Source organism: Etheostoma spectabile, chromosome 10 (assembly GCF_008692095.1).
Source record: "Etheostoma spectabile isolate EspeVRDwgs_2016 chromosome 10, UIUC_Espe_1.0, whole genome shotgun sequence".
NCBI lineage: Eukaryota > Metazoa > Chordata > Actinopteri > Perciformes > Percidae > Etheostoma > Etheostoma spectabile.
In genome coordinates, this window is record NC_045742.1 from 22,276,614 (window position 1) to 22,286,801 (window position 10,188).

Here is a 10,188-nt window from a genome sequence, read left to right on the forward strand (position 1 = left end):
CCGTCCCCACCAGAATCGACGCCTATGTCTTCTCTGACAGCAATGCTAATGCCAGTATTTTCTCCTTTTGAAATTTCAATCTTGTGACGGAATGTTTCTTGTATTGTGGCCCATTTTGACAATCGGGTTGCCAGACATGAAACACAAACACGCAAGGACAACATGCTGCAGCGTTGGTAGCAGCAACGATAAACTGGATTAACAGAGAGAGATTTATTCTACCTGACCTTTAAAAACTCGGCATCCTTCTAAACAGTTGCATGACCAGAGACGTGGTAAAACGCTGGTAAATATTGGAGATGCATTTAAAAGATGGAGACAGCTTAGAGGCCAAAAGGACGCTGAGGATTGCCATTTTTCCCCTAAACAGGTATGGTAAGCGTTTAAACACCGTGGCAGACATATGACAGAAACTGCAAGTTTGACTTCCTCATAATGGAAACATGCAATTTAACTTTGGCAAAACAGCTGAATTGTTGGATTGGAACACAACTTCTCACCAGGTCGTTCTGCAATGTATGTCATGTTAAACTCTTGTGGCTAATGTTCTCATTACCAGTATGAGTCCCACTTTGTTACAACGTGGCATGCAATCATAAGAATAAGAAGATTTTTTGTCAAAGCACCAATTGTCAACCCTATAATATCGCCACAATATCGTCATTGAGGTATTAGGACAAGAATATCGCAATATCTGATTTATTCCATATCGTGCATAAGCCCACAAAATGGTTTGTCTTCTGTTTCATCAAGTTTCATCAAGTATTCAAAAGACTGTCTATGAGGCTACAGGAATGTCTATATGTCAGTGTGTTTGTTATAACACTAATAAGATTACCGTCCAAACAATGATGAGAGGAGACAGGACCGCCGTCATGACTGTGGCGGTATCAACATGCAATAGCATTGACCAAAATGACAACACTAAAATGTAGTTTAACACAAACGCTCTTTATTAGCATAGCCTTCCACTTTTTCTTTCCGCACCCCTCTCTCTTTCTCGCTCTCTCTCGCTTCTCTCTCTGCACGCTGTGTATCATAGAGGCTACACGGCTCTCGGCGGGACAGTTCAGCAGTGAAAGGACACAAAGTTAGAGTGTAACAAGGTTTTTAATATTGTTCTTGGGAATTACACAAAATGTAACCCAAAGTTAAAAAAGGTAACTCGGGATAATGGTTGCTCTTGCAACAGTCCAAACTTAAACAATGTCTCTTAAAACCAAAAATCAAAAAACCTGATTCCCTCAGGTAAACTCTTCTTGAAAAACAGTCTTCAGCCTTACTTTTAGACAGGGGTGCAGCCCGTGGCCTATCTGTCGGTAAGAACTCTCTCAGTCTTCAGGAAGTTTCCCAGTCTTCAGGTAAGTATTCCAGTCTTTCAATCCTTCCCAGGAAAGTGCCGTTTCGACCCTCTGTAGATCCTCTGAGAGCAAAAACTTGAGTTGTCTCCCAACAACCTCCTCACCAACTGGTCTCTGGCTTTAAGCGCCCTTCAGCTCATCAGGCCCGGATTGCTCAGGTGTGTTGGGATGGGGTGCTTGAGGGGTGGAGTTCCCAACTCCACCAGCAGATGGTGCCAAAGCTGCCCGTGACTGCAGCCATCTCAGGGTACGTAGCGGCCCTCCAGAAGAAACCCTCTCGTGACATCACATCCCCCCCCTCGAGACCGACGTCCGCGGGTGAAGGAGGCGAAGAAGGCGTCGCGCCGGGAAAGGGCATCCGCATTGCCGGGGTCTTGCCCGCCCTGTGCACAACAGAGAAGTTAAACGCCTGTAGCTCAAGAACCATCGTAACCCTACTGTGTCTCCCTGTTCCGGGCCACCCACTGTAGAGGGGCATGGCGGACACCACCGTAAACCGTCGTCCAGGAGGTAGAACCGCAGGGATTCCAGGCCCAGGTAACCGAGGCCCTCTTCTCCACAGTGAATAGTTCTTCTCCCTTGGCAGTAGCTTCCTGCTGAGGTAGAGAACGGGATGTTCCTCACCGTTATGCGCCTGGGCAAGAACAGCCCCCAGACCCACTCCGAAGCTCCGCCTGGACAATGAATCCTTCTCGAAGCCCCGGCGCCCCAGGATTGGCCCGGAACACAGAACTTGTTTCAGGTCGATGAAGGCCGCTTCCGCCTCGGGATTCCACCTCACCATCCGAGAGTGGCGGTTCGTCGTAAAACTCTTTTTAGAGGTGCAGCAATGGTAGCAAAGTCCTTTATAAACCGTCTATAATAGCCGCTAACCCCAAAAACGACCCACTGCTTTTTGGGTGATGGCCGGGGCCAGTCCTGTATGGCCCTCAACTTGGCTTCCTGAGGCTTGACCAACCCCCCCCCGATGGTGTAACCCAGGTAGTTTGTCTCACTGAGGGCCAGCCTGCACTTCTCTGGGTTTGCCGTGAGCCCTGTTTCCCTGAGCGAATCCACCACTGCCTGTACTCGGGGTAAGTGACTGGCCAGTGGGACTTTGTATGACCACATCGTCCAATATGCTGCTGGTACTTTTGTGGGGAGCGAGGACTCGATCCATCAGCCGCTGGAACTAGCCGGCGCTCCGGGGAGACCAAACGGGACCCGGGGTTGTACTGGTAAAGCCCCCCTGGCGTGGCAAAGGCCGTCTTCTCCTTTGACGCCGGGGTCAGGGCACCTGCCAGTACCCCTTTGGTGAGGTCAAGGGTGGTTGGGAAAGCGGCATGTCCAATGAATCTTTTAAGTCATCCACCCTAGCATGGGATAGGCATCAAACTCAGACACCTCATTTACTTTCCGAAAGTCATTGCAAAACCGTGCCGAGCCGTCCGGCTTGGAACCAGTACGATGGGGCTTGCCCAGGCACTATTGGACTCTTCGATCACCCCTATTTTCAGCTTTTCCCTTACCTCCCTTGTATAACCCCTTGCGAGCCCCCGGCACGCGGTAAGGGCGCTGGTTCACCGTTTTGGCCAGGCATGGTGCGGTTTTCATGTTGAACCACCTCCGTGTGCCCAGGGTAGGGAGGAGAAGACTCTCTGTTGCGTTCCACCAACTCCAGGCCATCTGCCGTTGATGCGGGGACAGGCTTGGACCAACCTGAACCTCTTCTCTCCTGGTTCCTTGGTCTCTGTGGGGGGTAGCCCAACTGACAACGCCCCCGGGCGTGCCACTGTTTTAAAAGGTTAAACATGATATATCTGCTCCGGCTTTCTTTTATCTGGTTCCCTTTCACCTTGTATTTTACGTCTCCCACCCTTAAATGACCTCGTAGGGCCCCTGCCAGGTGGCCGGAATTTGCACTCCACGGTGGGCCCCAGGACCACCCACTCGTCCCCGGCTTAAACTTTTGGGGTTGAGCAGATCGTTGTAGGAGGCTTGCTGTTGCCGTTGAGCAGCCTCCATGTGTTCACGCACAGGGGATAGAAGCCTTCTTCTCTCTCTCATAGCCCAACATGCTCGATCAGGGTCCGCTGGCGGCACGGTTGCTCCTCCCAGGCCCCCTTTGGCAATGTCCAGCAGTCCTCGGGCCTGTAAGATAGCAAGAGCTCAAAGGGTGAAAACCAGTAGACGATGAGGCACCTCTCTCACCGCAACGGGAGGTACGTAGCATGATCCCAGTTGCGCCCGTCTTCCCCGATCGCCTTCCGCAGCAGGATTTTAGGGTTTGTTAAAACGTTCGACGAGCCCGTCTGTCTGGGGGTGGTAGACCGACGTTCCATGCTTGATTTTCAGCAGAGTACAGAGTTCTTTCATAACCTTGGACATGAATGGACTCCCTTGGTCTGTCAATATCTCCTCGGGAGCCCCCGACTCGTTGACAGAAGAATAGCTCCTTGGGAATCGTTTTGGGCGTACCTTCCTCAGGGGATGGCCTCAGGATATCGGGTTGCAAAAGTCCAGATGACCAGAATGTAATGATGTCCCTGGGACTCTTCGGTAAGGGGCCAACGATGTCCAGTCCCATCCTCTCGAACGGGGTCTCGTAAGGGGTAAGGGAATGAGCGGGTTCATATGTGGGCTTTGGTGCCACCTCTGGCACTCAGGGCAACTCCGACGTAGTTCTCTATCTCTTTGTGCACCCCTGGCCAAAAGAAGCGTTGCAAGATCCCTTTTCCCTTTGTCTTCTCCACCCCTAGGGGGGCCCCCAGCGGGTGGGTGTGGGCTAGGTTAGCACAGGGTCCGGTGAGGCTGTGGACGAGGAGCTGTCCTGCACCTCGCCATCTTTCTGTACCACCTGATACACCAACCCCCGGTTACTGCAAAATGGGGTAGGTAGGGCTTGTCCTATCCCCTAGTACCACTCCCTCTATCACCTGCACATTCTTCAAGGCATTTGCAAGAGTGGGATCTTTTTACTGGGGGGTACCATACTGGCCCGTGAGAGGGGGAAGCTCTTGGTGCCTGGGGCGTCTCCTCACTGGAGCTTGGAGCGCTTCCTGGGACCATGTTCTCTTCCTCCGTGTTGGACCAGAATCCGAATCAGCCTGGGCCCTGCCATCCCCGCAAGAACACAGGCTGGTGTGAGGGGTTCTGGGGGGTTGTGTTTGCGTTCTTTTCCCAGTAGTCCGCCCCCCTCCGCTTCCCGGGGGACTCGGGCCGATTCTCCTGTGTCTCCCTCCACAGCGGGAGAAAGGCGGGGCAGTCTCGTCCAATTAGGACCGGACGGGTAGGGAATCAACCACTCCCCTGTCGTGTGGACGTTCCCTGGTGGTGGGCATTGTGAGTTCAGTGGTGGGTGTCTCTGGTGTCTCCATGGACACAGGTAACCGGGAGGGCTTTCCCTGAAGTCCCACCCGATGGGCCCACCAGATCTTGTGTACCAGGGGGGTCCGGGTACCGGAATCTAGCAGAGCTTCTACATCTGGTGATTTACCGTCACCGGGCAGGTGGGGGGTCGGTCCTGGGCGTCATCCATGACTCCCACGAGCGAAACAAAAAGGTGGGTGGGTGGTGCGCTGGAGGTCCCAGCCGTGGGCAAAAGTCATCCACCGGTTCCCACACTGCCAGGAAGGTGTCCATCCCCCACACCGGTACACTGGCGCGTTTTGCTCTCCCGGAGTCCTCTTCCTGGGGCCGGCGGGGGTCGGGCTCTCCCTGGAGCCTGGACAGCTCCTAAAGTGGCTGGGTGGTCCCTGGGGTTCGTTGGACAGCCTCCTCCATCTGTGGCGTGGACGCACTCGTTGCCCCTTCCGGGAAGCCTGAAGCTCTCTGTCGTGGCTTGGTATCTTTTCCCCGGCTTCCACAGTCAGGTCCGCTGTAGTCAAGGCCTGTTGGTGATGAGTCGTTTTTGCCTCATAAAGGGAGGCCCGTAAGTATTGTCCCCCCACAACGGCCTCCACTACTGCAGCTGCCGTACTCTTCTCCGGTACCAGCCATCTCCGCGTGATCCGGACAAGTTCGTGCATCTGGGCACGAGGAGGCTGGTTGGGGTTGAAGATCCCCTGTGGAACCGCTGGGCCATGCCGAACTTGGTGAGTCCACTTCTGTGAGGATCTCGCCTTTAGTGCATCGTAGTCAGTCGCCCGGTCGGGGGCCCGGTCCCGACAGCATTCAGCGCTCCCCCGACAGAAAGGGGGCTAGCAGTCCCAAACCCTGTACCCTTTGGGCCACGCTCCCTAGTGGCTGTGGCTTCAAAGGCTACAGATACGCCCAACGTCATCTGAGGCCCCCTCTTTTAAAATAAAGTCACTCGCTCTTTTGGGCGGTCCCTTACAAACAGCCAACTGTCCCCTGCCAATTGTAGTTCCCCCGCCTTCAGGGGTTGGCTCTCCTTTGCTCCTCCAGGAAGCCCTGTCGCTGCGTCTGACGTGCCCGGATTCTCCACCATATGTGATATCCTGAAGGCTACAGGCTCTCGGCGGACAGTTCAGCATGGCAAGGACACAAGTTGAGTGTAACAAAGGTTTTTAAAATTTTTCTTTGGGGAATTAACAAAATGATAAGCCAAGTTCAAAAGGTAACTCAGGTAATGGTTTCTCTTGCAACAGTCCAAAATTAAACAATGTCTCTTCCAAAACCCAAAAACATAAACCTGATTCCCTCAGGTAAATTCTTCTTGAAAACGGTCTTCAGCCTTACTTTTAGCAGCGTCGCAGCCCGTGGCCTATCTGTCGGTAAGAACTCTCTCAGTCTTTAGGTAAGTATTCCGTCTTCAGGTAAGTATTCCAGTCTTCAATCCTTCCCCTGGAAAGTGCCCCTTCGATCCTCTGTAGATCCTAGAGCACAACTTGAGCTTGTCTCCCAAAAAACCTCCTCACCAACTGTGTCTGGGCTTTAAGCTGCCCTTCGCTCATCAGGCCCTATTGGTCCCAGGTGTGTTGGGATGCGGGTGCTTGAGGGTGGGGTTCCCCCTCCACCAGCAGATGGTGCCAAAGCTGCCGTGACTGCCCGCCATTCAGGGGTACGTACGGCCCTCCAGAACGCAGCCTCCGTGACATCACAACCACACAAAACAAACACCCCGTCCGGGGCCTGGCTGAATGTATCTGTACGCGGTCCTTTTCTGGTGGTTGATTAACGCAGATGTGCTGATTAGCTCTCATAACGGGCCGGATGGATAGCGCACTGCTATGAGTCCATGAGGAAACTGTCTGATTATTCCACATTTTAATTGTGATATTTTGTGATTAAATTCTGAATCTGCCACGTTCTCTGTCAGGTAAATGCAGTAGTGCAATGTCTTCCTCTGATGTAGAAGGACACTGTAAGTCAGTAGTAGGCTATACAATGGATTTGCATATTAAGAGGTTGGGGTCCTTCTGTAAGTACCTTTGGGGTACATATTGGTTCTGGAGAATGCTACAGGCAGCAATACAACAGGCCAAGCAATCGGCCTGTTCCAGACAGGCACATTTTGAATGGGCACTTTACTAGTTATATTAAATATTATAATTAAAGACATGACTAAAAATTACTTAAAAAAGAAAATGCATTGAATTACAAAGCTGAGGCAAATACAAGCTGTTTGAGCAACATGCGGCTCTAGATTGACACTGTGCTGATTACGGTATAATTTGTGGAAATCAACTGCAACACACATACTACCGGCTGAAAACTACTCAGTTGTGTCTTGACAGAGCTCCGGTCAATATTGTCAATAGCCAAGTAGATGGAACTACCATGGTGAGATGGTTTTTCGGCCTGATCTGTAACATATCTCCTCCTAATTGCTTTAGTTATGTTAAGTAAATGTGCTTGATTGTGTAATTGTTTCCTTCTCTCTCAAAAGGTTGTATGTACACACACGTAAATGTGAAAAATCAGGTTAGAGCAAGAAAGCAGCTATCTCTGGTTTGTTTGTTCATTCCGTGTTAATTAGTCATAATGTAGTGTACATACATTTCAGCAAGGTCATTTAAACTCTGGTTTACTGTTCATTTATTAAATCCATTCTCACCTAAACAGTATCCTTAAAAGATGCTTTGTATTGCTGTGACATCAGATGTCAGAAAGATTGCTGAAAAATGCAGCTGAAATGGTTTAGACAGGTGGGGGTGGTGGTTTGGTAAAGTGTGAAAATTCAAAACTTATTCTGTTTACATGCAGTTGATCAGTACTTTCTCTCCTTTCTTCTAATTTATAGCTGTCACTATGATTATGCCCCTACCCTAAGTCTTTCTCATGCAAATGCTCACATTATCTATTATATTCAGGTGCAGGTGGTGGGTTATCTAGAAATACTTCATCAACCATGCAGTGAGAAAATGCCTGTGTGCATGTACAAATCTATCTTTAAACGTCTTGCACCTGTTGTGCTGTGGGGAACATGAAGATCTGTAACAAATATAATGTTAATTCATCTCAGATGTTGAGACATTTCAGTCAAAACCACATATGTCAAACTCATGTTGGCGCTGGAGGAAAAGTCAGTGGATCACCAAAGTTATAGTGCATATGTCTTTCACAAAGTATAGTTGCTAAGTTTCATGGCAAACCATCTAATAGTGGTTGATACATTTCACCAGACAGGTCTGATGGCGTTTTTACACCTACAGCTGTTTGCTCTTGTCCAATTTGTAAAAATGTAGCGTTTTTACCTTCATTCACTTTCTTTTTATAGTAGTCTGGCATTGCCAGACCTATTTTCAGAGCGCTTTAGTAAAGTATGGCTACACCATAGATACACTATGGGATAGGAGAAAAAAATGCTCTGACTTGTTTGCATTTCTTTGAACCAATCACAGTCATCTTGGGCGGTGCTGTGCTCCGGATGCAGCGATGGTGCCTCTTCAAAATAGTCTTGGAAAGGAACTTCTTTTGGTAGAATATTTGAACGTAGTAAAACGCCAAATATGTACTGAGATATGTACTGTGTCCATAGCAATCCCCTCCAAATAGTCCCAATACGTTGGCATGATGGCTCTTTGTCTATCCGTGCCAACGAATGTTTCTGGGGATCTGTGTAAGCTGGTGAACTGGCCAGCAGCAAAAACCTGACTACTGGAGCCGTTTAGTCCAAACCTACCGAGACACCTGGTAGTTTTGTCAAACTGGTTGTTTTAGTCTGCACCTGAGTGCAATTGCTATATTCACACCTGTCCAAAGAAACCGCAGCAAGGGGCTTAACACTTCAGGGTTCAATTTAACCAAACTAAACACGGGAGGTGTGAAATGCCCTAAGAATCTACAGCCATGCCAGAAGGCCTTTAAGCTGTACTTTCAAGTTGCTCCATTGAACAAAGGACACTGAATTTGACCTTTTGCATCTTTTACAATGTGAAAACAGATGTCAGTGTGGGGCATGGTAGTGAGTGTTCACATGATCGGTTCACATGATCGGTTGAATGGGCCAGTATCATTTACAGAAACATAATTATATCCCCAATGTTGGTGCTATTACCCTTCAAAAGAAATGTTGGTAACACTTTATAATAACCGTCATTAATAGATGATAAATTGGTAGTCAATTAATCTTCAGTTATTTGTCAATTAACTGTTAGCAACACTCATTCGACTGTTAAGAAACAATTCAATTATAATTAATAATGTTTACTAATTATTTGTAGTGCTGTAAATTAACAGTTTGCAAAAAGTTGGGCAACGTTGAGGATTGTAGACGCAGTGGTCGGCAAAGGCAACTTAGTGCAGCAGATGAAAAACACATCACGCTTATTTCCCTTCAAAATCAGACGCTGTCCAGCACTGACATCAGCTCAGAACTAGCAGAAACCAGTAGGACCCAGGTACACCCATCTACTGTCCAAAGAAGTCGGGCCAGAAGTGGTCTTCATGGAAGAGTTTTGCTCCCAAAAAGCCTCCGACATGGAAACAAGGCCAAGCAACTCAACTACACGAAAACATAGGAAATGGGGTGCAGGAAAATGGCAGCAGGTGCTCTGGACTGATGAGTCAAAATTTGAAATATTTGGCTGTAGCAGAAGGCAGTTTGTTGGCCAAAGGGTTGGAGAGCGCTACAATAACAAGTGTCTGCAGGCGACAGTGAAGTATGGTGGAGGGTCCTTGGCAACAGTGAAGCATGGTGGAGGTTCCTCGCAAGTTTGGGGCCACATTTCTGAAAAATGGAGTTGGAGATTTGGTCAGGATTATTGGTGTCCTCAATGCTGACAAATACAGGCAGATACTCATCCATCATGCAATATCATTAGGGAGACGAATGATTGGCCCCAAATTTATTCTGCACCAGGACAATGACCCTGAACATGCAGCCAAGGTCATTAAGGTCATATCTTCAGTGTTAAGAAGTACAGGAAGTCCTGGAAGTGATGGCATGGCCCCCACAGAGCCCTGATCTCAACATCTTTGAGATCTGTTAGTTCTCCAAGATGTTTGGAACAACCTACCAGCCAAGTTCCTTCAAAAACTGTTTGCAATTGTCTTGAAGGCAAAGAGTGGTCACACCAAATACTGATTTGATTTAGATTCCTCTTTTGCACAGAACTGTATGTATGCAGTATATATACCACACACACACACACACACACACACATACATACACCGGTATACACTACCGGTCAAAAGTTTCCACTCCATTATAGACAGAATACCAGCTAAGATCAGTTGCATTGGTTTTGTTTTTTTAACCAGGACAGCAGTTCAGATTACATTATGTTCTCTATGGCTTCTTCAATGTTTTCACAGTTAGTTTTTTAAAATGATATCAGATTAGTAAACAGAATGTGCCTTTGGAACACTGGATGAATTGTTGCTGATAATGGGCAATGAAGATATAATATTAAAGATCAGCCACCCACCCAGATCAGCTGGT

General features: G+C 48.6%; 1 long non-coding RNA gene across 1 annotated transcript; it reads left to right on the plus strand.

Annotated features, from left to right (window-relative positions):
- The first annotated feature begins 611 nt into the window (after positions 1-611).
- On the plus strand, positions 612-9,872 carry LOC116696782 (uncharacterized). Its single transcript, XR_004333832.1, has 4 exons — positions 612-711; positions 1,893-1,898; positions 2,394-2,397; positions 9,859-9,872. It is a non-coding gene; the product is annotated as an uncharacterized LOC116696782 (long non-coding RNA).
- Positions 9,873-10,188: the final 316 nt, after the last annotated feature.